The sequence below is a fragment of the Pan paniscus genome, chromosome 12 (assembly GCF_029289425.2).
Source record: "Pan paniscus chromosome 12, NHGRI_mPanPan1-v2.0_pri, whole genome shotgun sequence".
In the NCBI taxonomy this organism is placed as follows: domain Eukaryota; kingdom Metazoa; phylum Chordata; class Mammalia; order Primates; family Hominidae; genus Pan; species Pan paniscus.
In genome coordinates, this window is record NC_073261.2 from 83,270,716 (window position 1) to 83,298,391 (window position 27,676).

A 27,676-nucleotide genomic window follows, 5' to 3' on the forward strand; every position below is an offset into this window, starting at 1 on the left:
CCCTCTCACCTTCCAAGTCTCAAATCTTTTTGCAGGACCGTAAAATTTTGATAGGCCCCAGACACTGCCTATGTGACTTAAAGAACGAACAGCCTGGCCGAGAGTGGCTCCTTGAATATTGTTAAAGAGAAGTGAGTGAGAGAGAGAGAAATACAAATGATTTGGAAACATGAAAAAAAAAAAAGCTAACATCTCTCATCATAAAGAATGCAAATTAAAATGAGATACTGTTTTCTTCATATCTCAGATTGGCAGAGACCAAAAAGTGATTTTTTTGTATAATTCGGTGCAAATTTTTGGAGGACTAGTGGATGATATCTATCAAAACGCAAATTGCTCATTCCTTTGCCCCATCAATTACACTTCAAGGAAGCTGAGCTCCAGATACACTCACAGATATATAAAGATGCCTGTAGAAAGATTTTCATTGCTGTGAAAAACTGGAAACAGACTAGATATCAACTGACAGACAACTGACACAGATGGCAAGACATCACAATCTGGAATAGTTCACAGCCATGAAAGAAGGTGTGCACGTGTTGATATGGAACAAATACCTCAATACAGAATTAAGTGAAAACAATTCAAGGTGCAGAGCTGTGTGTAATGTATGATTTCTTTTGTGAAAAAAGGAAAACAATACACACCACACACATATGTTTGTGTTTATTTATAGTTATATACTAGGAACTGCCTAAAAATACTTGGAAGAAGACTCAGAAATTGAGAAGAATAGTTGTTTCTGAGAGGGGAACTGTTTGCTTGCTCTGTTTAATTTAATTTTTTAATTTTAATTTTTTTTTGAGATGGAGTCTTGCTCTGTTGCCCAGTCTGGAGTAAAGTGGCATGATCTCGGCTCACCGTAACCTTTGCCTCCTGGGTTCAAGTGATTCTCCTGCCTCAGCCTCCTGAGTAGCTGGGATTATAGACGTGTGGAACCATGCCCAGCTAGTTTTCATATTTTTAGTAGAGACGGGATTTCACCATGTTGGCCAGGCTGATATTGAACTCCTGACCTCAGGTGATCTGCCAGCGTCCGCCTCCCAAAGTGCTGGGATTACAGGCGTAAGCCACCACGTCTGGCCTAATTTTATTTTTTAATTATAAGTGCATATCTCTTTTTTATTTTAAAAAATCTAGTTAGCAAACAAATAGACAAATGCCTGTGGAATAAAAGAAGTAAAACAAATGAATGAATGACTAAATGAATGGATGAATGAATTTTAGGTGCTTGGTTGGGGAAGGAACTCCACTGAAGGCCCGGTGTGGTGGCTCATGCCTGCAGTCCCGGTAATTTGGGAAGCTGAGGCAGGAGGATCGCTCAAGGCCAGAAGTTCGAGACCAGCCTGGGCAACATAGCAAGACCCCCATCTCTACAAAAAATAAAAAAATTAGTCAGGTATGGTGTCACATACCTGTAGTCCCAGCTACTCAGGAGGCTGACAGGAGGATTGCTTAAGCCTAGGAGTTTGAGGCTGCAGTGAACCATGATCACACCATTATACTCCAGCATGGGTGATGGACCTCGACCCTGTCTCTTAAAAACAAACAAACAAAAAAGGCCGGGTGCAGTGGCTCACGCCTGTAATCCCAGCACTTTGGGAGGCCAAGGCGAGCAGATCAACTGAAATCAGGAGTTCAAGGCCAGCCTGGCCAATAGGGCAAAACCGCATCTCTACTAAAAGTACAAAAATTAGCCAGGTGTGGTGGTGGGCGCCTGTAATCCCAGCTACTTGGGAGGCTGAGGCAGGAGAATCGCTTGAGCCCGGGAGTCACTGCACTCCAGCCTGGGAGACAGAGCGAGACTTTGTCTCTAGTAATAATAATAATAATAAAATAATAATAATAAGAAGAAGAACTGCACTGCATCCTGGAGCCCAAGAAGCTCCCACCACCTGGTGGAGGAGACACAGAAAGAGCAGAGAACCCGATGTTCTATGCAACTGTGGGAGGAGGGGCCTGGAGGAGTCAGGAGGGCTTTTCCTAGGAGGCCTGAAGAATGGAGAAGGCTGAGCCGAGGGGAAGGAGGAATGGTAGGGGGTGGTTTGTGGGTTTTTGTTCTGGGAGGCCTTCCTTTCTCCCCTGCCCCCACCTGCGGCTCCTCCCTTGAGTATATGTCAAGCCTGGGAAGTCCCAACCCCTAGCGTGGTACCTGGCATACAATCTATGGCAATAAATAGTGGTTGATCGAACTGATGGAATCAGTCACTGGTTAATTCAGGCGACAGTGAGTTAATTACTCCCCTTTCCTACCCGAACATCCCCCCACAAACAACAACAGATGACTTTCTCAGAGCTGCCATGGATAGCTGTACAGACTCTCCACTGCACAACTCCAGGAGGCACTATTTTCCTAGACTGTCATGTGAGTGATGCCTCCTGAAGCTGTGGGACATGGTGCACCTGCAAAACACTGTTTCTTCCTCTTCTAAACTCAAGCGAATTTAATCCACATGAAGAGTGAAAGGGCTCAGGGAACGGGGATCTCCCAACTCTGACATTGCAGGGTTTCCCCTCCCTTTTCCCTCCTGTTCATGGCCTCGCCCTTTCCTTTATTCCTTTCTAACTTGGGCTTGAGGCAACTTAGCCAGATCTGGCCAATTACACTATGCCTGGACTTTACAGCCTGGAATTTGCTTGCAGTACGATCTCAGGCAAGTCCCACAACCTCTCAGGGCCTCAGTTTCCCCATATGAGAAATACGTAAATGTGTAGGGAGCAATTCTTGATCATCCTCCTTGGCTTGAAGGGAACGTATCAGGGTAAAATATTGAAGAAATGCATCCTTATGGGACCTGGCATTCTCGAAGGGACAAGTCCCAACGTCCTGTCCAGTCCTGCCTGACCCTCCTTACCCTTGAGACCTACACTCTGCTTCATGGGCAACATCCTAGCATGGAAGGAATTGTGCTGGGAGCAGCCTTGGCCAAGTCCTCACTGACGATACTCACTTTGTGCCACTGAGCAAGCTGCAAGCCCTGCCTGGGCCTCAGTTTCCTTTCCTGTAGAATGGGAACTTAGGCCAGATCAGCAAGTGTCGAATGCCAGACTGGGTCAGGTGCGGTGGCTCACGCCTGTAATCCCAGAACTTTGGGAGGCCGAGGCGTGTGGATCACCTGAGGTCAGGTGTTCGAGACAAGCCTGGCCAACATAGTGAAACCCCATCTCTACTAAAAATACAAAAATTAGCCAGGTGTGGTGGCAGGTGCCTTTGAGGCAGGAAAATCACTTGAATCCGGGAGGTGGAGGTTGCAATGAGCTGAGACCACGCCATTGCACTCCAGCCTGGGCAATAGAGTGAGACTCTGCCTCAAAAAAAAAAAAAAAAAAAAAAGCTAGACTGAGTCTTTCATGGCCTTTTCTTTTTCGCTTTAATTTTTGTAATTTTGGTCTTTCTTCTTTGTGACTACAAACATCATACATGCTCATAAAACTTCAAACACTTCCAAAATAGGTAATGTACCAAGGGAAAACCAACCCTGAGGCTCACTGCTAACTCGCTGCTAACATTTTTTTGGGTAACTTAATTCTGACATAATTTCAAATTTACCAAAAATTTGCAACAATACTACAAAGACTCTAGTATAACTTTTTTGCAGATATACTAATTGTTTACATTTTACCCCTTTTACTTTATTTTTCTTTATATATGTTTATGTGTGTGAATGTGTATGTGTGTATGTGTAATTTTTTCCTGAAATTTCCCAATTAAGAATAAGTTGCAGACATCGTGCCCTTTTACCTCTAAATACTTCAGGGTGTATTTCCTAAGAACAAGGATGCTCTTTTACAGTGCAAGACTTACGTAACTCCTGCATGGTAGACACGGGAAACTCAGCATTGATCCAATACTATTCTCTAATCCACAGCCCGTATTCAAGTTCAGCTGTGTCATGATCTTTTCACAGGTTTCCGGCAAAAGTCCTGAAAAGTCCTGGAAATTCAGGGCAATATAATGAGTTTTCTTAAAGCCAATATGTATTTAGCTTAAAGGATTATGCTCTATTCTAAAACCTGCTCTCCTCTCTTTTTATTTTTATGGTGTTTAAGAAGTCACTTGTCTCTTTCTTGATGAAATGATGGTGCCAGGAGAAAGCGATTTGTTAGCCTAGGCTCATGTCTGCAGTCCCAGCACTTTGGGAGGCTGAGGTAGGAGGATCACTTGAGGCCAGGAGTTCCAGGCTAGCCTGGGCAACAAAAAAAAAAATAAATAAATTAGCCAGGCATGGTGTCGTGCACCTGTAGTCCCGGCTACTTGGGAGGCTGAGGTGGGAGGATTGCTTAAGCCTTAAGAGGCGGAGGTTGCAGTAAGCTGAGATTGCACCACTGCACTCCAGCCTGGGTGACGGAGTGAGATCTTGTCTCAAAAAAGAAAAAAAAAATGGTTTATTATTTCTCTGATATTCTTACTTGACAAAATAAAAACTGGGTGGTTGAATGTTAGTCCACAGACTTCTTTTGCAGAGATGCCCCTATGTGGCCCCTCCAGCTCCCGTGGTCTCTAATTCTGGGACCCCTCACCTGAGGAAGGTTTCCTGCGCCCTGTTGAGAGCACAGCCACTCCTGATGCTGGGGTGGGGGCTGGGATAGGCAGACACAGGCCTTGCCCCAGGAGCAAATGGTTTCTTACCCAGCAGAGGGGACCTTTATATGTTGTTTTGTTTTGTTTTGTTTTTTTGAGACGGAGTCTCATTCTTTGGCCCAGGCTGGAGTGCAGTGGCACGATCTTGGCCCACTGCAACTTCTGTCTCCTGGGTTCAAGTGATTCTCCTGCCTCAGCCTCCCGAGTAGCTGGGACTATAGGCGCGCACCACCATACCCAGCTATTTTTTGCATTTTTAGTAGAGGCAGGGTTTCACCATGTTGGCCAGGCCGATCTTGAACTCCTGACCTCAGGTGATACTCTTGCCTCGGCCTCCCAAAGTGCTGGGATTACAGGTGTAAGCCACTGCGCCTGGCCCACCTTTATGTTTTCCAGACTCTCCGGCCTCTGTCTGGAACCTTCCTGACCTTGTGAGTCTCCCCAAGAGGCAGACTCTAGGCACCAGGCCTCATTTTCCCAGCCTCCCTTGCAGCTGCTGCAGGCTTGTGACCTGGCTCAGCCAATCAGACACACACATTCAGCAACCCTGACTCAGGCAGAAGACACAAAGAAGCAGAGATGGAGTGCATCTGCCCCAAGTGGAGGCAGCAGCAGCAGCAGGAGGGAGGTGTCGGGGCAGTGGGGCCGCAGGGCCAGTCCTCAGGTTGGTTACTCAGTTGTCCTCCCTGGTCTGTCCTCAAGGCGTGATTTGGGCTGGGGTTCTGGCTTCCGTCCAGCCCTCCCTGGTTGCTGTGAGCCTGGCTCTCTAGCCAGCCCTAGAAGTCCGTGAGTTAGTTCTCTGTTGCTTGCAACCAAGAACCCTGACAAGTAAGTACAAAGAAGTCAGTATTCATGGGGATGGCAAGGAAGGGGGGCCTGGAGTGTGGACACATCTGGGCTTGATAAGCAGTGATTCTGAGGCATGGGCAGCCATGGAGGAATCTTGTTGCCTTGTCTGAAATGTGGATGGGACACCCTGTCTAGGTGCTAGGTGGGGAAGCCCAGACAAGGAGTGCTGTGGGTAAGGGGCAGGAGGGATCTAAGAGGGGAGAGCCTAAAGCTGGGGACTGAGGATTGAACTGGGAGGAGAGAGATGGACTCAGGAAGAAGAGGAGGGTGGCATTGCAGAAGGAGATAGCCAGATTGGGTCACATGGTTCCACATGCTTAAAATATTTTTTCACCCTTTTCTTTTCTCTTTTCTTTATTTTTTATTTTTATTTTTGAGAGGGAGTCTTGCTCTGTCACCAGGCTAGAGTGCAGTGGCACAATCTCGTCTCACTGCAACCTCTGCCTCCCAGGTTCAAATGATTCTCCTGTCTCAGCCTTCTGAGTAGCTGGGATTACAAGCATGCACCACCACACCCAGCTAATTTTTTTGTATTTTCAGTACAGATGGGGTTTCATCACGTTGGCCAGGCTGGTCTTGAACTCCTGTCCTCAGGTGATCCGCCCACCTTGGCCTCCCAAAGTGCTGGGATTACAGGTGTGAGCCATCGCTCCCGGCCTTTTTCACCGTTTTCTATATGCCAGGCAATGTATTGGTTAATAAAACAGTCCAGGGATGGGTATTATCCTCATTTTACCTACGAAGAAATTGTGTTACAGGAGGATTAAACAACCTGAATAAGATCAGAAAACCAGAAAGGGACAGGGTCAGAATTCAGACCTATGTCTGCCTAACTGTGACACTGATGCTCTTAACAACCTCAACAGGTGCTCAGATGAGGAAGCAAAGTCTCTGCCTCAATCCCTGAGTTTTTATATAGTTGGCCCTCAGTGTCTGTGGGTTCCTCATCTGTGTATTCAATCAACTGCTATCAAAAACATTTGCGGGCCGGGCGCGGTGGCTCATGCTTGTAATCCCAGCACTTTGGGAAGCTGAGGCGGGCAGATTGCTTGAGGCCAGGAGTTCAAGACCAGCCTGGTCAATATGGTGAAACCTCGTCTCTACTAAAAACACAAAAATTATCTGAGCATGATGGTGCACGCCTGTATTTCCAGCTACTTGGGAGGCTGAGGCAGGAGAATCACTTGAACCCAGGAGGCAGAGGTTGCAGTCAGCTGACATTGCGCCACTGTACTCCAGCCTGGACAACAGAGTGAGATTGTCTAAAAAAAAAAAAAAAAAAAAAATTGAAAAAATATGAGGAGGCTGAGGCAGGCAGATCGCTTGAGCCCAGGAGTTCAAGATCAGCCTGGGCAACATGGTGAAACGCCATCTCTACTAAAAATACAAAAATTAATTAGCTGGGTGTGGTGGCGCACACCTGTAGTTCAAGCTACTTGGGAGGCTGAGATGGAAGGATTACTTGAGTCAGGGAGGCAGAGGCTGCAGTAAGCCAAGTTTACACCACTGCACTCCACCCTGGGAGACAGAAGGAGACCCTGTCTCAAAAAAAAGTTTTTGAAAAAAAGTTGTGTCTGTACTGAATACACAGACTTTTTTTCTTGTCATTATTCCCTGAACAATATAGTATGTACATTTATTACTGTAACAACTATGTACATACCATTTACATTATAATTAGGTATTTAAAGTAATCTAAAGATGATTTAAAATACAGAGGAAAGGCTGGGTGCAGTGGCTCACACCTGTAATCCCAGCAATTTGGGATGCTGAGGCGGGTGGATCACCTGAGGTCAGGAGTTCGAGACCAGCCTGGCCAACACGGTGAAATCCCATCACTACTAAAAATACACAAATTAGCCGGGTGTGGTGGCGGGCACCTGTAGTCCCAGCTACTCAGGAGGCTGAGGCAGGAGAATGGTGTGAAGCTGGGAGGCGGAGCTTGCAGTGAGCCGAGACAGTGCCACTGAACTCCAGCCTGGGACACACAGCGAGACTCCATCTCAAAAAGGAATTTTATCACTGTGAGATAACACACTTTTCTTCTTGTCTAAGCCAATTGAATAGGAGTTCTGTTTCTTGTCGCTAAAACATCCTTACTAATTTGGTATGCTAATAGCTGCAGCAGGAACAACAGCCGTCAGTTAAAAGGGGAAAACCTGACTCCTTGACCAAGGGGGGCCCTGAGAATTCCTTTCGCCGCTGGTTCAGTGGGGAAGAGGGAGAGAGCGTGCAGAAGCACAGGCGGCCCGAGGCCCTTGCACTCTGAATCTTGTGGCAGGCAGAGAGCTCCCATCGGAGGAGGCGCCGCTGCTGGCCAGCCAGATTTCCAACTCCCATTTCCTGTAGGGTCAGCAGAGGTGGAGGATGGGGTAGGCAGAGGAAAGCAGCTTTATTTTCCGAATCAGGATGGAAAACAGATGTCCCAGTACCCCGCTGGGCCCAGATTCACCCTGGACAGAGGCTGGGCCTGTTCTCAGCCCTGACCCGTCCACCAACCTCCTGTCCGCCACATCAAGTCCAGATGTGGCTTCTTCTAAGTTCTAATAATAATTTTGATTTGTTGCAGCGAAGCAACCTTCACCCCCTAGCTCAACCCTAAACTTACCAACTCACCATGGAGTAGAGAAGGAGTAACACTATGAAAGCTTTGTAAGGAAACCTGGGTGGGGTATAGAGAGGAGTGTGAACTTGAGATTCAGACCAATGTGGGTTCAACCACAGCCTGGTCTTTTACTAGCTTTGTGATCTCAACCATTACCTCAGTCATCAGCTTCTGTGTAACAAGCCACCACAAAACCTAGTGGCTCAAAATAACAACTGTTTATTGCTCACGATTCTAAAATTTGGGCAGGGCTTGACAGGACAGTTCACTTTTTCTCTACATAGTGTTGCAGGGAATTTTGCGTGTGTGTGTGTGTGTGTGTGTTTTGAGACAGGGTCTCACTTTGTCACACAGGCTGGAGTGCAGTGGTGTGATCATAACTCATGGCAGCCTCAAACTCTCGGGCTCAAGGGATCCTCCTGCCTCAGTCTGCCAAGTAGCTAGGACTACGAGTGCACATAACCATGCCTGGCTAATTTTTAAATTTTCTGTAGAGTCAGGGTCTTGCTATGCTGCCCAAGCTGGTCTCGAGCCCCTGGGCTTCCTCCCTCTTCACCCTCTCAAAGTGCTGGGACTCCAGGCACAAGACATGGCGCCCTGCCCATGGTGTTGTGTTTTGTAAGTTAAGACAATGGTGCATGTGCATGAGCAGAGGAAGTCCATAAAATGCATGTCCACCCTGTTCCTGGTCTCTCATCTCTGTACAGATCATTCCTTTTCTTTTCATCTGTCCTTACTTATCAGTAAACCAAAGGAAGAGAGTGTTGGTAGAATATATGCATAGCAAGAAGAGAAATTAAAAGGTGTTAGTTTTGGCCAGGCACGGTGGCTTATGCCTGTAATCCCAGCACTTTGGGAGGCCGAGGCAGGTGGATCACCTGAGGTCAGGAGTTTGAGACCAGTCTGGCCAACATGGTGAGACCCCGTCTCTACTAAAAAAAAAAAAAAAAAAAAAAATTAGTAAAGTGTGGTGGCACACACCTGTAATCCCAGCTACTCAGGAGGCTGAGGCAGGAGAATTGCTTGAACCTGGGAGGTGGAGGTTGCAGTGAGCCGAGATCGCGCCACTGCACTGCAGCCTGGGTAACAAGAATGAAACTCTGTCTAAAAAATAAAAAATTAAAAAAAAAAGTTGTTAGTTTTGTGTGGTGTTCCCACTCTTCTGGTAGGAATGAAATATATATGCATATATGACCTATGAAATATGAATTGCATAATTCTGATGATTGTACATATGAGCTAAATTCTCTTACTTGCATTTAGAACTGGCTTTGCACCATATAAAGTTGAACAGCAAAATTCATAGTAACATTTACAAATTTTAGCTTTTTTATTAGGGTAGCATTAAATACCAAGTTAAAAACACCATGGTGAGTTAAGGGAGAGAGACTATCAAAAGAGAAAGCTTTATATTTTAGTGCCTCTAACAATGTTTTTCTTGCTTCTTGAATAAGGGGCTCCACATTTTCATTTTGCTTTGAATTCCAAAAATTGTATAAGCCTAGGCATAGGCCTCTTAAAGCCTGTGCCAGAACCGACACAGCATCACTTTTGCCACATTCTATTGGTCAGAGCAAGTCACAAGGGCAGCCTAGAGCCAAGGAAGAGGTGGGGGTATGCAGGTGTGTGTGTGTGTGTGTGTGTGTGTGTGTGTGTGTGGTGGGGAACTGGCTCCACCTTTTGAAGGGAAGAACAGCATTCTAATACAGAGAGGAGAGGAATTGTCAGTGACCATCTTCGCAGACAATCTACAACCACCATAGGTCATCCCCTTTCTGATCTCATCTTCTTATCTGTAAAATGGGAATGATTCCCCAGGGTTGATGGAGAATAAGGGAATATTGTGCTTGCAATTTCCTGGAACATGGTGATGCCTCATTCGGGGTTGGTCCCTCCCCTTCTATTTTTTGTTTTGGGAGGGCGGGGAATGGAGCCTCACTTTGTCGCCCAGGCCGGAGTGCAGTGGCACAATCTGGTCTCACTGCAAGCTCTGTCCCCCGGGTTCAAACGATTCTCCTGCCTTAGCCTCCCGAGTAGCTGGGACTAGAGACGTGCACCACCACGCTCTACTAATTTTGTATTTTTAGTAGAGACAGGGTTTCACCATGTTGGCCAGGTTGGTCTCAAACTCCTGACCTCAGGTGATCCACCCACCTTGGCCTCCCAAAGTGCAAGGATTACAGGCGTGAGCCACTGCGCCCAGCCCTGCTTCTATTTCTTAATCGTGCTTTATAAATGCTTACTGATTTGCTGTCTCATTTCAGTCATTCATTCACTTAATCTTTATTGAGTCCTATGAGTCAGGCTCTGCTCTGAGAGCCAGGGATCACAGCTGAGAATAAAACAGACAAAAGTCCTTGCCCCTATGGAGTTCGTTTTGACAAGAGAGACAGACAATAAATGAGGCAAACAAATAAAATACGTATTGTGTTGGGAAGTAAAGAGGCCAAGGAGAAGGAAAAAAAAACTGTAGGGGGCTAGAGAGTTCTGTGGTGAGGGCCCAGTGTTCGCTAGGGCGGCCTGGGAAGGCCTCACTGAGAGGAAGTCATCTGAGTAAATCCTAAAGGAGGAGCCCTGGGGATGTTCCAGGCAGAGAACAGCCAGTGCAAGGGCGCCGAGAGGGGAGCACGTCTCAGGTGAGTGAGGGGCGGTGAGGGGTCCCAGGTGGCTGGAGGAGGGAAGAAGAGGAGAGATAAGGGAACTAGGGAGGGCAGATCAGGAAGCATCCCCACTACCCGCCCCCGCAAAGGAATTTGTCTTTTACTATGAATAAGATGAAATCACAGAGGCTGGCGTGCAGGAGGAGAGCAGTGGCTGCAGGGTAGGCCAAAGACTATAGTGGGAGCAAGAAGAGGCAGGGAGACTGGTGGGAGGGTGGCCTGGCCAGGGGCGTCCCACTGGAGGTGGGAGAGGTAACTGAATTCTGAACAGTGCTTTGGAGTTAGACAGGACTTTCCTGTCAAATCACAGGAAATCAGTTTGGCATGACAAGCAGGTGTTATCAAATCCTCATGTTATAGGAGACAGCATCAAACCTTGGCGAGGCTGGATGACGTGCATCGTGTCACGTAGTTACTAAGCAGTGACTTTCTGAACGCAGGAAGGTTGCGGGGTCTGTCTGAAGCTGACAGTAACGGATGTGTGGTCTGCACGTGGGTGTGTCTGTAAGTCTTGCCTTTCTCTGGGTCTCCATATCTGTTGTCACCCCATCTCCACCCCCTACTGCCACCTGTCAGCTTCTGCTCTTCTTACGCATTGCAGACACATCTTCATCTTCTCCCAAGCCCATTTCTAAGGGGGCTGTATGTTTCTGGTGCCCAGAGTGTATGTGGGCGACCGTTGTAGCATCGGCATGCCTCATAAGAGTGTGAATGCCCCGGTGTGTGTGTTTCTGAGTTTGTGTGCATTACTTTGGCTGTGTGTGAGGTGTGTGTGCATACTGCTGGCTGTGAGCACCTATAGATGGGGGGCTTAAGGGACTGGGTGTGTGCACGAGAGTAAATGTGTGTGCAAATGTGTGAGCACATGGAGGTATCCTCTCTCCTCCTTCAAATTTGCTCCCATCCTGAAAAGCCCAGGTCAAGCCCACTTCTGCAAGAAGTCCCCTCACTTTTCTAGGCCATAAGAAGCCCCCCGCCGCTGACATCCCACCACCCCCTCTGTCAGAATCACACACTCCGTGGCTTTGATTGCTTTCGAGTGGATCTACCTCCTAGAATGCCAGCTGCCCACGTGCTGCAGGGCAAGGTGGACATGCAGGCGCACATCCCTGCCCCTGTTCAACCATCAGGCTAGACCTCCTGGGGTCACCTCCCCCAGCCCCCCACGTGAGTTGTTTAATGGTGCTTTGGAGAAGGAGGGGCAGCAGCCTCAGTAGGGTCTAGTAAGCAGGCCTGGTGGCCTCCAGCAGGCAGAGGCAGGTGCGCAGAAGTGGCTGTGTTCCAGGCTCCCTTCCTCCCTGTGGGTAGCAGCTGAGTCCAAGCTGTAGAATGGAAGTCTACACTGCACTCTGTCAGTGAGCTCCCAGGGTGGGCTCGTGGGGGTCCTGGCAACGCAGAGACTTGGCCCTCTAGAGAGACCTGCGGGCCTCAGGGCAGCTGGTCCCATCCTTTGCTCCCTCCCCTGCACCCTCTAGGGGCCCCCACACTGGGCCCCAAAGCAGGGCTCCTTCTGATGTAAACCCCTCTCCTTCTCTTCCTCCCAGGGCACTGGTTCCTCTGTGAACCCTGTGGCCTCTTCTGTAGGTACTACAGGGTCCTTTCTCTTTAATCCACTGGAAATCAGGCCTTTGCTGTTAGCCTGAGTTGCCCGACAGACTAGAGAATCATTTCAGCCATGAGCCGAGCCATCCTCACATGGACCGCACTGGAAATCCTGGAGGTGTAGGGCCAGTTTAGTCCCCACCCCAACAGCCTGCCCTTCCCCCAGTCCTGGCCAGGCTCCTGCCTCAGGGCTTTTGTTCTAGCTGTTTCCTCTGTCTGAAATGTTCTAGCCCAGACTCTGTTTGGCTATTCCTTCCCCAAGCTCCTGTTGAAATGTTGGCCTCTTCATGGGGCCTCCCTGGAGCACCCAGCTTAGTACGGTGACCTGAGTGAGTGCACACCCTCGCACCCACCAGCACTCCTCATCTCCCAGCCCTATCTGCTTCCTCTTTCTTTCCATGGAACCCACTGCCTACATAAGGATTATAGAATGTAAGGCTGGGCGCAGTGGTTCACACCTGTAATCCCAGCACTTTGGGAAGCTGAGGCAGGAGGATCCCTTGAGGCCAGCCTGGGCAACATAGTAAGACCCGTCCCTACAAAAAAGAAAACGAAAATTAGCCGGGCTTGGTGGTCCCAGCTACTCAGGAGGTTGAGGTAGGAGGTTCACTTGAGCCCAAGAGTTTGAGGCTGCAGTGAGCTGTGATCCTGCCACTGCACTCTAGCCTGGGTCACAGAGGGATACCATATCTCAAAAAAAAAAAAAAAAAAAAAGAGAGAAAGAAAGGAATGTATTTATTCTGTCTATTGTGCCTCCCCAACAAAATGTGGGCCCCAAGAGGGCAGGAATCTTTTTTTTTTTTTTTTTTTTGAGATGGAGTTTCGCTTTTGTCACCCAGGCTGGAGTGCAATGGCATGATCTCGGCTCACTGCAACCTCTGCGTCACAGGTTCAAGCAATTCTCCTGCCTCAGCCTCCTGAGTAGCTGGGATTACAGACAGATGCCATGACGCCCAGCTAATTTTTGTATTTTTAGTAGAGACGGGGTTTCACCATGTTGGCCAAGCTGGTCTCGAACTCCTGACCTCAGGTGATCCACCCACCTCGGTGTCCCAATGTTCTGGGATTACAGGCGTGAGCCACCACGCCCGGCCGAGGGCAGGAATCTTTACTTTTCTCGCTGATGTCTCCCAAGTGCCCAGAACTTGCCAGGCCATTTTAGGTGCTCCATAGACATTTATTTAGGTTGTCGCTGGCACTGGAGCTGAGAGCAGAGAGAAGCTTGAGGGAAGAAGGGGTGTCCCCAAAGCCATGGCTGCCCCTCAGAGGGGAGGCAGGGGCAGGGGAAGGAGCGGGGCCGGGCGGCCACTGGATCTCTGGACCCCTCCACCCCACTTGCCCTCCTCCCTCGGGGGTGGGGGGGCATGTCTGCCCTGCACACGCATGTTGGCACACACCTGCGTACCCTGCATAGGTGGCCCCACCTCCCACCTAGTCCAGATGCACGCGCGGCTGACGTGGCTGTGGTTTTGAGGCCCCAGAGGTACAGATTAGAGTCAGGGCGTCTGTCCTTTTCGGCTGCAGGAGCAGCGTGGGATGGGGACAGGCACTCCCTGCAAGCAAGCACACAGAGGCCCTTTCTCCCTGACCTCTTGCACACACATGTGGACAGACAGGTGGTCCCCCAGGATGGCTGTCCTTAGACCTCAGGCCCAGGAGCTGTGCACCTATCTGTACTAGGCCTTGCTGCAGGGGAAGAGGGGCGGCAGAGGAAGTGGCTGCGGGCGCCCTTCCTAGCGTCTGAACTTCCACCTTTAGTGTTTGTGCCCGACACATGGGCGCCCAGCTTTGTTTGTCAGTTCTTTCCTTTGAGGGAAGCGTTATTTCTTTTGCCTTCTCATGTCAAAACCACATCCCTGCGGGAGGGTTTCACATTCAGCCCTTAGTGGTGTTGAGTTTGTCTGCCCAGGCCTCCCTCACGCACACACCATGTGGCCAGTCCTGAGGAGCATGCTGGTCCCCTGCTCAGAAACCTGCTGCTGCCCAGGGCCTACCAGGTCCAGCCCCGCACTCAGACCCAGTGCTCGAGGCCCTGCCCTCCCGCCTTCCCTACCCCAGGCATCCTGCTTTGCGGGCAGATGTGTGGCCTTGAGCCAGGTGTCCAGGTTCAATGCCAGCACTGTATGACTGGCAAGTCACTTAGCCTCTTTGTGCCCAGGTTCTCTCCCTCGCAGAACTATTGTGAGAGTTAAGTAGGTTCACATATGCAAAGTGCTTAGCACAGCACCTACTGTGCAGGTAAGGTGTCAATTAATATTAGCTGCCATGATGATCATTTCCTGCCTCAAAGTCAGGAGGGCCTGAGAAATGGCTCTGTCAGGGCTTTGCAGCCCAGCTCTGGCCTCCCAGACTGAGCCAGCTGCTTCCAGGTCACCTGGGAGCTTGTTGGAGACTCAGAGTCCCAAGCCGCTCTAGGGGTTGTGACACAGCAGCTGTGGGCTGGGCTGGGGTGGTGGGGCTGGGGGCCTCACACCTGGGCCTGCAGGCATCTGTGGGACAGGAATCCCCTGCAAGGCCCTTCCCCAGCCTCAGGCTGGTCCACCCACCCGAGTCTTTCCAATTCTGCTTCTCCAGATCCCCTGTGCCTTGCAAGGCTCCTGTCCTGCAGGAAGTAGGCCCACAAACCCTGCCGCCGACACCCCACAACCCCTCCTTCCTGGAGCCTCAGTTTCCTCAAGTATGAAAGGGGATAAAAAATGCCCACATCTCAGGATTAACATCAAGCGAGGTCTTAGATGAAAAGCACCTGGCCCATGGCAGCCGAGAAGGCTAGTTATTATTACTGCTATTGGTATTATTGCCCGCACCCTGCACCTGCTGAGCACCTGCATCTTCCTCTGGGCTCCCGGCAGGGTCTAAATGCCTAAACTCACATCAGGTGTTAGGAAAGTTGTGTTGACCAGGGTGGACTCTGATTAACCTTCCACCTCCTTGCCTTGGGCTCTTGGAGCTGAGAGGGAGCACCATGGCTGGGGTCTGAGTGTGGCTGGCCCTCACTAAAAACAGCCTGAGTGAAGGAGGAAGGAAGAGAGGTTGAACTGAGTGGCTTGGGCCCCAAAGGAAGTTGAAAGCTAGGCCGCGGAGTGACAGTTCTTGGGGGCCCCACTGTAGCTCCCTGCCCGCCCCACCGGCTGCTGTCAGTGGGAAGTGCACAGGCCCGGGGTGGGTAGAGGTAGGGTCCCAGCCTGGGCCAGCTCCCCGGGCCCTGCCACTGCAGACCTGGGCAGCCACCAGAGCTTTGCGTCTTGGGGTCAGCATTGCCTTCTCCAGGCTCCTCCAGTGGAAGCCGTTTACCACCACCTCCTCACCGCACCCCCAGGCCCCACCTTGCCCCACCTCACCTAGGCGCAGCCCCAGAAAATATCTATGAAGCACTCACTTCACAGATAGCACCTGTGCCAGGTGGTTCAGTTCCACAACCTCATTTAATCCTCCACAACTCCCTGACATTTTATAGGAAAGAAAACTGGCTCAGAGAGGCTGAGTAACCTGCTCAAGATGACACAGCTTGTGGGTGGCTGAGTTGGCCTTCCAACCCAGATTCCTGTCATGTTCCTCAAGCCGACAGGTGGGTGAATTTGTGCTGGAAGAGACTATGCGACTAGGCCTCTTGTTTGTTGGGGGAAGAAATAGACACCCTGCACTGGGAATTGAGCGCCCCAGGCCATGCCGCAGGCTCCTGGCAGAACCAGGACGGGTTATAGAAACTTCTTTTGGCATTGGGTGCCAATGGGAGGGGCTCTGCCGGGAAGCCTTCCTCCTTTGCTGCCTCCAGGTCTCCCCTCAGAGGCCACCTCCCCAGAGAGAAGCCTTTCTGGCAGTCCTAGCTGAAGTAGGGCACTATCACCCTCTATCCTGGGCTGGCTTTAGTTTTCTTTGTGGCACTTATTGTCACTTGCAGTTTTATGTATCCAATTATTTATTTATTGGTTCTCCCCCATGCTAGAATGTGAACTCCATGAGCTCCAGGAGGGTCTGTCTTGTTCCCTTGCCTAGAATAGTACCTTGCACAAACTCCACAATTTTTTTGTGGAATGAATGAATGAGAGTGTCAGGTGATAAAGAAGCAAGCATACATGGGGGAAAGTTTGGTGTGATAATTCTGGTGGAGGAGGGAACTGAGAAGTAGTTTACAAAAGGGAAGGGGCAGGGCCACTGTGGACAGCCATAGCATCTGGCACGAAGACTGCCAAGTGAATGGTGCCCCCTGCAGTTGGACAGTTCTCAACTTGGACAACAGTCCATGGTGCCCCTAAGGGTGGGAAAGGACCATCCCCTCAGCAGGGACTGAGGGAGAAGGGAGCCATGAATGGGGCAGGTCTGCAGGTGCCCGCAGTGGGAGGAACAGGCTGTTCCCTCTGTAAGGACGCCACGTGGTTGCGGTTAGCAGTTTGCCATCCGGTGTTGTCTCCACAGACAGTTGTCCAACCAGGGAGGGGGCTACTGCTCTGCTGTGAGCAATCGCTAGTACCTGGAGCACCCAGCAGTCTTCGGGCAGGAAAATCACCTGACACACCCCACAAACACACACCAAACACTGTGGACAAAGATAATCGCACAGGCAGAGGGGGGCTGTTTCCTGAGCCAGCCCCGGGCTCAGAGGTGGAGGACACTGTGTACTGAGGTCTCTCCCCTGAGCAGGGGCCTCGGTGAGGAACTTGTCACAGCTCTGTGGCCTGCCCCCCTTCCTCCTCCCCAGCCCCACAGGCTGGGCACAACAACAATCACCTGGCGATCGCAGGCCGTCTTCAGTGAGTCACCCTGCCCACAGCGAGCCTGGCTGGACGATGTTATCAGCTCCCCTGCTTACTTAATTCCTTGGGTGACATCACCACCGCCTCCGTCTTCTCCTTCTCGGCACTGTAGCCTGCAGCCTGGCATATCCTGGAAGGGAAGGCGGTGGAGGTCTCTTGCCAGAAACTACCAGGGCAGGTAAATTGGAACCTTCAGTTCCTTGACCTTTAGCCCCAAGGGGCTTGCCCTAGTTTCTTGCTTTGCACACAGGGGCCTCAGTTTACCTCCCAGGAGATGCTGTCTGCAGTGAAGCCCTGGGAAACACATGGCACCCCTACTCTGTGCTCATTCCCTCTCTCCTTGTGCAGAGGGGGTTTCCTGTTGGACAGAGGCCAAGCTGCTTGCCCTTCAATGTGTCCAAGTTTATCCTGGGGTTGTACCCCCAAGTCCAGCCTAAGTTCTGTCTCGCGTGGACACAGCTGCCTCCGAGCCTCTGTGATGGGCCTTTGGGTTCCCAGGCTCTCCCAGGCTCAGATGGGGCAGCCCTGCTGGCCTTCTACCCGCCTCTGTGTCCGGCCACCATGACCTGGGACTCAGCCCCTCACCTCCTGGGAGCCCAGGCCAGCCCTTCCCCGCCACAGCCTAGCATTCCCTTTTGCGTCCCCTCACCTTCACCCTTGCCAATACCGACCTGCAGGCCCAGTGGCACATGGGAAGTGCTGTAGGGTCAGTATAGCAATGACAGAAGTGACTGGAGATGTGTGTGGTTCCCTTTCAGCCTGGCCTCCTCCTCTGCATCCCAGTGGGATGAGGGAGGGGATTAGTTCCTCTCTCTGAATTGTCCTACTCTACCCCCTCCCCACCATTTGAGCGGGACAGCAGAGGGGGGAGACTGAGAGGCCCCAGGGAGGGGCTGAGCACAGGCCTCTCTGGCTGGACCTCCGTCTGTGATGGGAAGCTGCCCAAGCCTGGCATGTGAGGGAGGCAGCCAGGGGAAGCCGGTGGGGCTGGGCAGGGACAAGAGGCAACCCTCTGAGCTGCCAGACAGCTTCCTCTATGACCCTCAGGGGACGGTTCCTCCAATGGCACTGCCAGAGGCTGGGGAAAGAGGTGTCTAAACACCAGTCACTTTTGCTCTAGTTATTTGACCAAAACGAATTGTTCCTTAGAAGGAAAAAGAAAAAAACAAAACCACGAAACCCAAAAAACCTCACCATTGAGGTCATGCCGATCACCCCGTGGGCTGATAAACAAGTCCTGGAGCAGATAGCATCCCTGGGCAGGGTGAGCACCCCCCACTGCACCCTTCCTACGGGAAGCGCATCGGAGGTCGGCCTTGCCACTCTGCGCACAAACACTGCTGCCCCCTCCACATCCTGGAATGCTGTAGAATGCTGTTCCAACCTTCTGGAGTGGGGGGCCCCAGAGAGAGGTCAGAGCAAGCCTGGGCTCCTCCCCACACATGCCACTCTCACTGGACTGATGTTTCCTCACCTGTTGAGTGGAGGAGTGATAGAGGTATTAAGTATGAAGGTTCTTGGAAGTGTTCACTGGCCAGCCAAGAGCCTGGGGCCCTGCAGAGAAGGGAAAGGGGAGAGGGAACATTTCAGAGAAGAGATCCTACCTCAATGATTTAAGGTCAGTTGACAACATCTGGCCTCAGAGCTGATAGGGTCCCTTCAAGTCCTGAGCTGAGTTCTTATGAATGCTTCTAGTGAACTGCACACCTTGAGAGTGATTGGCACCATTGCTGAACTTGGCCTGTGGTCTGCTCAGACCCTTGGCTCCTTCTCCAAGTTCTAGAATACAACCTAACCAGAGTTAATGGGTGTTCTTTCTGTTGTACTTCCCTCCTTGATTGCAGACTAAGCTCAAATTCTAGTCCACCCTGATGGCTTCCCTCAGTTGAAGTGTACAGCCTGACTTCAGCTCTAGTTTGAGCCCTTATTCCTCTTTTTTTTTTTTCTTTGAGATGGAGTCTCACTCTGTCACCCAGGCTGGAGTGCAGTGGCATGATCTTGGCTCACTGCAACCTCTGCCTCCTGGGCTCAAGCGATTCTCCTGCCTCAGCCTGCTGAGTAACTGGGATTACAGGTGTGCACCAATGTGCCTGGCTAATTTTTGTATTTTTATTAGAGATGGGGTTTCACCATATTGGCCAGGCTAGTCTTGAACTCCAGCCCTCAGGTGATCCTCCTGCCTCAGCCTCACAAAGAACTACCACTCCTGTCCTGACCCCTTATCCCTCTTTAACTCTGAGCTCAAAGCTCCTGTCCACTTCCATAGCCCATACATACCTTACACTCATTTGTCCCAAACCAAACTTGTCTTTCTCTCACCAGCACATTCCTCCACTTGAATGCTACATCTTAGCTCACAGTCACACTGTGAGCCATCATCCACACCAGAGGCTGAGCCACCCCTGACCACTCCTTCTGTCCAGTGCATCTTATTGGCCCTCTCATCTGGTGAGTTCTAACGCTTTGGTGTCTTAAGGCTTCATCCCCTCTTCCTCATTCCTCTCCACCCCTCAGTTTCTATAGTAATTTAGATCCTCATCTCTTTCCTTAAGAACAGCCAGTGGAACCAATCAGAACTCCGAGGCCATCCTCGCACAGCTGCCAGGGGCTCTTTTCTGATGCCATGGTGCCCTCCTCTCAGTGTCTCCCTGCCTGCCCCTCCAGCTTCATGCTCTGACCCTCCTGGGTGCAGACCATGTGCATCTGGAAACAGCTGGGCCTAACTGCTTCATTACCAGTGCTCAGGCTGCTGGCAAGGCCCTCCTCTCCTCCTCTTCCCCCTTCACTGCCTCCTCCAGGAGGCTTCCCTGACTGGAGACACATGGCTGGTGCTCCTTCCTCCATGCCCCTACTCTGTCCACTTCCTGCTGAGCATGCTCCTCCCTGGGGTGCCTTCCCAGTTACAGACTCAGCCCCGACCCTGGCCGCAGACAGGGCCTTCTTCTCTCTACCTAGACTGTAGCCCCACCAACCCTATGTTGTGGCTACATGCCAGGCAGACCTGGGTGTGGGTATCCCGTTTTACCCACTTCCCACTGGGGACCTCGGACAAGTGACTTTCTCTCTCTCGGTCTTCCTTTCCTCATCTGTCAAATGGGAGGATAACATAACCTGCCTCCCAGGGTGGGTGGTTGGGCCTGGCACACTGTGAAGGGCAGCACAGGGCGTCCATGCGGCACCCGCTGTTTTGATGAATTGCTAGGACCTGGGAGAAAGTGCAGAGGGACCAGGTCTCTCCAGCACAGTCCTCCTGTTCTTCCCCTTTCTGGCTGTCTGTGATCTCCACCCAGCAGAGGGCTTGGGCGAGGCCGCCTCTTCCCCTCTGCAGCACTTCCTCCCCAGGACCCAGTGCTGTCCACATCAGCGGCAGGGTCCAGTGTCAGACTCGTTCTCAGCTGGGGACTGTGTGGGCTGCCGCACTCCTCTCCCTGGTTGCAATTGCAGTGCTTTGCTCAATAAGGCCCCAAGGGTTGCTGCAACCACACGGGGACTGAGCCGCTGAGGTGGCACACAGTACACCGGTGGCTTCTAGCTCCAAAGTCCAGATGCTATCCACTCTGCCCTGCTGCTGCCCCTTCCGCCTTTCTTTTGGCATCTGAATGACCTTAGTCTCCTCATCTGCAAAATGGGCATAATAATTGCTTCTCTTGCTTCCTCAGCCAGAGGACAGGGAGAACAATGGGGCTGGGCTGGGAAGTTGTGAGGAGGTGGAGACCTCGCTGTGTGCAAGGCAGGAGAGCCTGGCTGGGCGGGGGATATGACAAGAGTTGCTGTAGGGAGACCTCACCATCCATCCAGCCGCCTCCCATCCTTGGCGAGAGCCGCGTGTCTGAGTCCACAGCGCCCCCTGCTGGCTAGCCGGCCCAGAAGCTCCCTGTGGGCAGCCCCAGCCCCACACGGCGTTTCCCCGCAGGGACCACGCGGAAGGAGCGGACCCTGCCCTCAGGGAGCCCTATCGGAGGAGGGACGTGCAGCCAGGCCTCAGGGAGCCCAGACGGGGCGTGGGGAACCGGGGCTTTTGTCTGAGAAGGGAGCTCCCGAGGCCAGGGAGCATACCATTCTGCTCTGAGGAACCTGCTGAAATCCTTCTGCGGAAGGTCTACGGCCTGCCAGGGAACCAGTGGTCAGCTCCAAGTCCAGCAGCCATCCCTTGATTAGGGCTGCCCCCACCCCGCTCCCATCCCGCATGGACTGTGAGGGAGGGACATCGGGCAAGGACAGACCCTGGGAAATCAGGCTGGGGCTGGTAAGGTCCCTGGCTCGCCCTCAGGCTGGGCCCCCGTTGGCATCAGTGGCGGTGCTCCCAGCCCTCCGGATCCCAGGTGCCTTTCTTCCCCGTCGGACCTTTTCTTCAAGTCGGTGGCTTCATCATCTCAGCTTTTCCTTAGGCTGGTTCTGTATTGGGTGCTGGGGATTCTGGGAGGAGAAGCCCGTAACTGGCCCTCTGGGATCTCAGACATGCCCTTATCCCCTACCCTACCATCCCCCTTCCCTCCTTCCTCCTCAGTGTCTTCCCTGCTCCCTGGGCTCGGGGACCTGCTCTGGGAGGAAGGCAGCTGAGGCAAACAGACCCCCCCCCCCCAGATTAAAATCCAGCCAGCAGTGCCATCCTTCCAGGATGCTCTCCCAGTCATCCCACATCCTGGGCTCTGCTTACTGTGTTTGAGACTTTCCCCTCAAAATCCCTTCTCCCTCAACTGCCTCCATAAGTCCCCAGTGGAATTTCACCTTGTCCAGGAAGCCTGCCTTGCTGGATCTCAGCCTCTGTGGTTTTTCCCAGCTTTAGACTTGCGCAGGATTTCCTGACACACGCTGCTTTATCCCATCTGCCCATAGTAGATGCTCCACGCCTCAGGAAGGAAGATCTATGGCACCTTCTTCCTTGCACCCCTGGGAAGACCCAGGGGACAGTCTCAACATGCTCATTGAAGCCCATTTAAGTCAGTGGTTTTCAACTGGGCACAGTTTTGTCCCCAGGGGACATTCGTCAATGTCTAGAGATAATTTTGATTGTCACAACTTGGGGAGGGGGCGGTGCTACTGGCATCTAGTGGATGGAGGTCAGGGATGCTGTGACACCCCACAATGCACAGGCCAGCCCCAACCCCAACAAAGAACTGCCCAGCCCAATATGTCAGCAGTGCCCAGGTTAGAAATCCTGATTGAAATAAATTCATAGATTGAGGTATAAATATAGCATCCAAGAAGAGGCAATGGCTCAGGCAGGAGCAAATCATCCCTCTGAAGGAGACAGAGCAGGAGCCTCCCCTCCATAAGACCATCGCAGTCCCAGGTCCCTCCCACGCCCTTTCTTGGGCTGGTAGTGTCTAAGTGGAGGCCCACCTGAGCTAGAGGAGGAGGAGCCAGGGTCTGTCTAGAGAGGGAGTCCGTGGGGGAAGAGGGCTCTGTGTGAGGAGCTCTTTGGGAACAGGCTTGGCCTCAGTTTAGTCATCTGTAAAATGGGGATAAGGTGGCCCCTTCCACTTCTAATGGTTTAGGGTTCTAAACTGAGTCTGATGTGCACAAGTCCTTTTTCCCTCTGCTGATGGGCAGGACCCCTCCAGCAGAGCTGAGGGTAGAGTACCGGCTTTGGGCCCCTTCACCAGATGTGTAGGGTTATTGTGGCTATAATTGCCCTTCCGGGAAACAGCTGTGAGAACAAGAATGCTTTGATAGGTTCCATCAAAGCTTCCTTCACGTCTCCTGGGGACTGACTGGGTGGGGGCGCATAAAGAACTTCCAGCTGGGAGCAGCTGTTAGCCAGGCCCCCATGCAGAGGTGGAGGCTCCACAGGGTGGCCCCACTTTGGTTGGGGTTAAGAATGTCCCAGAGGCTGGTCACCCTGAAACGGGCCTCTGTGAGGGCTCTTCAGGGGCTGTCTCTGTGCCCTCCTCGGGTGGGCTCGAGTGGCGCAGGGCGCTTGGCTGCAGAGCGGAGGTGGCACTCTCCTGGTGTGAAAACCTCTTGTGCCACGAGAGGCCTAGCTCTGGCTCTCTGGGGCAGGGGTCCACACAGAGGGCAGGGGAAAGTGAGCCCACTGATATCCTCTCAGTCCTCTCAGAGATAACCTGGTCTCTGGTTATCAAGGGGACCTGGAGCACCTCCCTCTCCGGATCTCACAGACCTGCCTTATGGGGGAGAGCTCTATCCGGGGTCCACACCTCACCAGGAAAGGATTGGGCTTGGAGGAGAATAAGCCTCTCTGCCAGTCAAGGCCTTTTTAGCACTTTCCACAAGGAAACTGTTGCCCAAGCAGCCCCTTCTGCAAGTGGGGTGTGTGTGTGTGTGCGCGCATGTGCCTGTGCACACTGGCTGCACCGCGACTGGGCTGAAACATCCCTGGGTCCTATTGTGCGGCTCTGCAGGTAAGGCTACATTTTGGAGTTGGCCCTGGGTCAGATGCTGGAATCTCCACAGAGACATTGAACTCCTCCGAGCCTCAGCTTCCTCATCTATAAATGAGCACAGTATCAGTTCCTACCTTATGGATTGTTGCGACGGTTGAATGAGGGAATGTATGTTAAGCATTTAGCGTGGTTGCTGGGGCATAGATTATGCTCAGTGGGTGCTGGCAAGTGTGGCTTTTGCTGCTGCTGTTGTCATCATCATCACCATTCAAGTTAACATCTTGATTTCCAGAATCCAACTTTCAGGTGATCTATTGCTTTAGCCTGATGTGAAAAACAAAGCACTGCCTGGCTTTCCCCACAACCCCACCGCCCTCCAAGCAGCTTGCAGAGGCAGTTGGGAGAAGCTTTAGCCCAGGAACACCTTGGACATTTGGGGTACAGGATGAGGACCACAGATGTGGGGTGGCTGGGGATGCAGCTGAGATTGGCTGTGTTCCTGTTGCTTTCGGGGAATGTGTGTGAGATCATGTGTGGTGAGTGTGTGAGGGTGCACGAGTGTGGTCTGCACCGTGTCTGGGCGTGTGTCTGTGTGGGGCATGCATGCATGCTCTGGGTGAGGGCACGTGTGTGCCGGGTGTGCACCATGTAGGAATGCTTCTCGGTCCGTGTGTGTGAGGGCTTCTCTGCATTGACCCCCCTCTGGGTTTCTCTGCCCCCCTGCTCCCCAGCTGAGTGCATCTGTGTTTCTGCTGCTGTGTGTGGGTACCTGGCCCTTGGGTCCTTTCTAACAGTGCCGTGGTGGGCTGATTTGTGGGAGCTTCTGCTGCATGAGGGGGCTCCAGGGCTGAGGTGAATGGAGGTACCACAGGCCTGCTGCTTCAGGAGGGCTGAGTGTGGAGGCCTTCTGGGTCTGGAAACATCCTCCTCATGCTAGTGGAAGTTAAAGATTCTTTCCTGCAGTAAAGACTGTCGGGTTATTAAATCTAATTCTGAGCCACGATGGAGTTTAGAGTTCCACCCTGGACTAGTTCTCTCATTTTGCGGCTGGGGATCTGAGACCTAGCCAGGGGTGGGGCATGGCTTGAAGTGTGGGCCGTGGGGGCTATGGGCTGCTGTTGGGCACCTCCCTGGCCCTACTCCCTACCCTGAATGGTGTCTCTCCGGGGCCAGACCCGGGGCAGAGGTAGAAGTCTCAGCAGAGAATCTGGGTTTCGGCACAGCTTCTGCTGGGCCTGGCAAGGACTTCTCTGGGAACGGGCTCCTAGAGCATAGAGTTTCTGATAAACAATGAATAACTTTTTAGTATAGTATGTCGTAAATATTGCATGGAACATATTTATACTAAAAATTATTCATTATTTGTTTGAAATTCAAATTTAACCTGGCATTCTTATTTTTATTTGCAAAGTCTGGCAACTTAGCGCCAAATGGGCTAAGAGGCTGGGGGAGAAGTAAGGAGACCCAGCCGGCCATGTTCCACCCTGGCCAGCAAATTCAGGGCAGCTCCAGTCAGCTCATGCCTGTTCAGTGATTCCTGGGGCTCAGCCTCGTGCCGGGAGCATGGGGCTTACTCAATCTGAGGCCCAAGGCCTCTGCCTAGTAGATCCACATGGTCTAACTCAGTGGACCTGAATGGTGGGGCCAGGGAACCAGACTGGCTTAGGACAGCTTTCCTACTGATGTGGCTGCTGTTTTTCAAATGTTAGGAGATACTATTGTAATGAATAAAATGCACATTTGTTTCAAGGCAAGCATTGCATAATGGCTGTTGCTATTAAAACTTTTTCTCAATCAGGAGAACACCAAAAGCATAATTAGTAGTGATGAGGGACACATTTAGGGGTGTGATTTTCTACTGAAGAGTGTGAGAATTCTAGGACTTGACCTTTCATGTAGCATAAACCCCATGGGCATGTGGTGAAGCCTATGGATGGACCCCTTCTCAGAATAATGTTTTCAAATGTGTAAAACAAAATTCGCAGGGCTGCAGAAGAAACCAATGCTACTAAAATACATTTACCAAAGCATTAAGAAAACAGCTCTGATATAGTAATATGTGTGCTTCTTTATTGACACTTTAATTGTGATCATTTTAAAGTGGTGATAATATAAATGATATTTGAAAAGACCTGCAACAACTCGGATGTGATTTAAAAATGCCTGTGATTTTGGCTGGACTGGTGACAAAGCTTGAGGTTCTGCAAATACAACTGGAGATTTTTCCTATGTCCATGTTGAAAGGAGAGGCTACCTTTCAGTTGGAGCCTAGTGAAAATAAGGAGACATTATTTTTTTACCGTCTGAACTCATGAATGGCAGCATCATAGGAAAGGTAGAAAAGAGAAAAAAAGAATAAAACAACCCCCACATTCATGGACCCCTGAATTCTATTCCCAGACCTCTGGGTGAGAAGGGGCATCTGTGGACCCCAGGTTAACAGCATGTGCTCTTGAGGAAAACCCACAAGGGGATTAGAAAAGAGTTCAGGCAAGAGTCACTCATGCACAGAAGTGGGGTGAAATCAGACAGGAGAATGATGGGCAACCTGCAGGCATGGGCCAGTGTGTAGGGGGCTCCGTGGCTGCCCACAGGACCCAAGAAAGACCCTAAGTATGCTCCTACCTGCACTGCCTGACCCAGTGCTGCAGACCTTGGGTTAAGAATTGCTCTCCAAGGTCCTTGCTGTGTGGGCAGACCCTGTCCTTCCTGAGCAACCAGCTGTGAGTAGACACTGGGGGATCTGGGCTGTTCTGGAGAGAAGGTCCTGGAGGGAAGGACCCAGGCAGAGCTGGTGACCAGGTGAGACCAGAGGCCCTGGTTCAGAGACGTGCTGTGGGCAGCTTTGGAATGCGGGGGAGGGAGGCAGGAAGGGTGGGGGGGTGTATTCAAGCTAGAGCTGGGTTTTGTCTTCATGGGTAGGAGTGCCAGGATGAGATGCATGTGAGAGGAAACCATGAGGAAGATTCTGGAAATCTATGCCTTTTGCCTCCTTCCTGAACTCCCTCTCTCTCCTCTCCTTCCATCCCATCTGGAACCAGGATCCAATTTCCTCTTTTTTCAAAATACAACTCAAAACAGATTTAATCTCAGAGGATTGTTCTGTGAGGAGAACCTGTGGAAACAAGTTGTTTCTGAGGTTGTAAGATAAAAATAAAAAGCTCTGAAAAATACAAAGCTCATTCAGCACATGAAGTGACTTGAATCTCTGGCTGCCGGTCACCTGCATCCTGCCTGGACATCAGCTAGGGCCACATCTCAGGGTTGGTTTCCCTCACCTGCCCCTTCCTGTCCTAAAGTGGTCCCAGTCTATGGGGACCTTTCAGAAACGACTACCTAGAAACCCTAAATTTGGAAAGGGCCTAGCCTCCTGTGACCTGTGATAATCCTCACAGCAGAGACTAAGAATGAAGATTCCCAGGCCCCTTCCAACTGAATGAATTGGAATCTCCTAGCAGCTTCTGGAGATTCTACTGCAGCTGGTGCATGAAGTCCACCCTGGGTAGCCCCTGTCCCTGGCTGGCAGCTTTCTCAGTGAGCTCCTGGAGGTGGTCCGTGTGGGGGGCCTTTCTTTATGCAGTGCCTCAGAGAGGGGGCTTCAGGACAGAACTTTTAAGCTCTTGAAAACTGCCTCTTGATAGCCACAATCATTCTGAAGTGCAGTGAGATGGGGTGGGGTAGAGTGGGGTGGGTGTTGCCCAGTGTGTAAGACATGGGATTCTTTCGCGCCAGGTGATAGAGGGTCAGTGTTGATGCAGTAGAATGTGTTGGAGTCGACTGACTCCAACTGTCCCAGACACTCCTCAGGTGGTGTAGCAATGATGCTCCTGACCTCCCATCACTCAAGGCCAAGGGACACAAGGGACACAGGCAGTCCCACAGAAAGGAGGGCTTTCCATTCCTCTGGAACAAACTGTGTCTGATCCACTGTGGGCAGCCTGCATTTATGGTCCTAGACACCTAAAGCCCTTCTCTATAAGCTTTAAATTCCTACCAGGCCAGCATTTCCAGAACTTTTTGAGCAACGTTACCACACCATGAATGTAAAATGTCTCCTCCCACAAACACACAAAATTAGTAATTTTTTTTTTCTTTTTGAGACTGGGTCTTGCTCTGTCTCCCAGGCTGGAGTGCAGTGGCCCAATCATGGCTCACTGCAACCTTGACCTCCTAGGCTCAAGTGATCCTCCCACCTCATCCTCCTGAGTAGTTAGGACTACAGGTGCATGCCACCATGCCTGGCTAATTTTTAGATTTTTTTGTAGAGACGGGGTCTC

At 51.4% G+C, this 27,676-nt stretch overlaps 1 long non-coding RNA gene across 1 annotated transcript in view; it reads left to right on the top strand.

The window, feature by feature from the left end:
* LOC103784546 (uncharacterized) overlaps positions 1-27,676 on the top strand; it is a 244,680-nt gene that overhangs the window by 70,265 nt on the left and 146,739 nt on the right. The gene's annotated exons all lie outside the window — the stretch shown is intronic.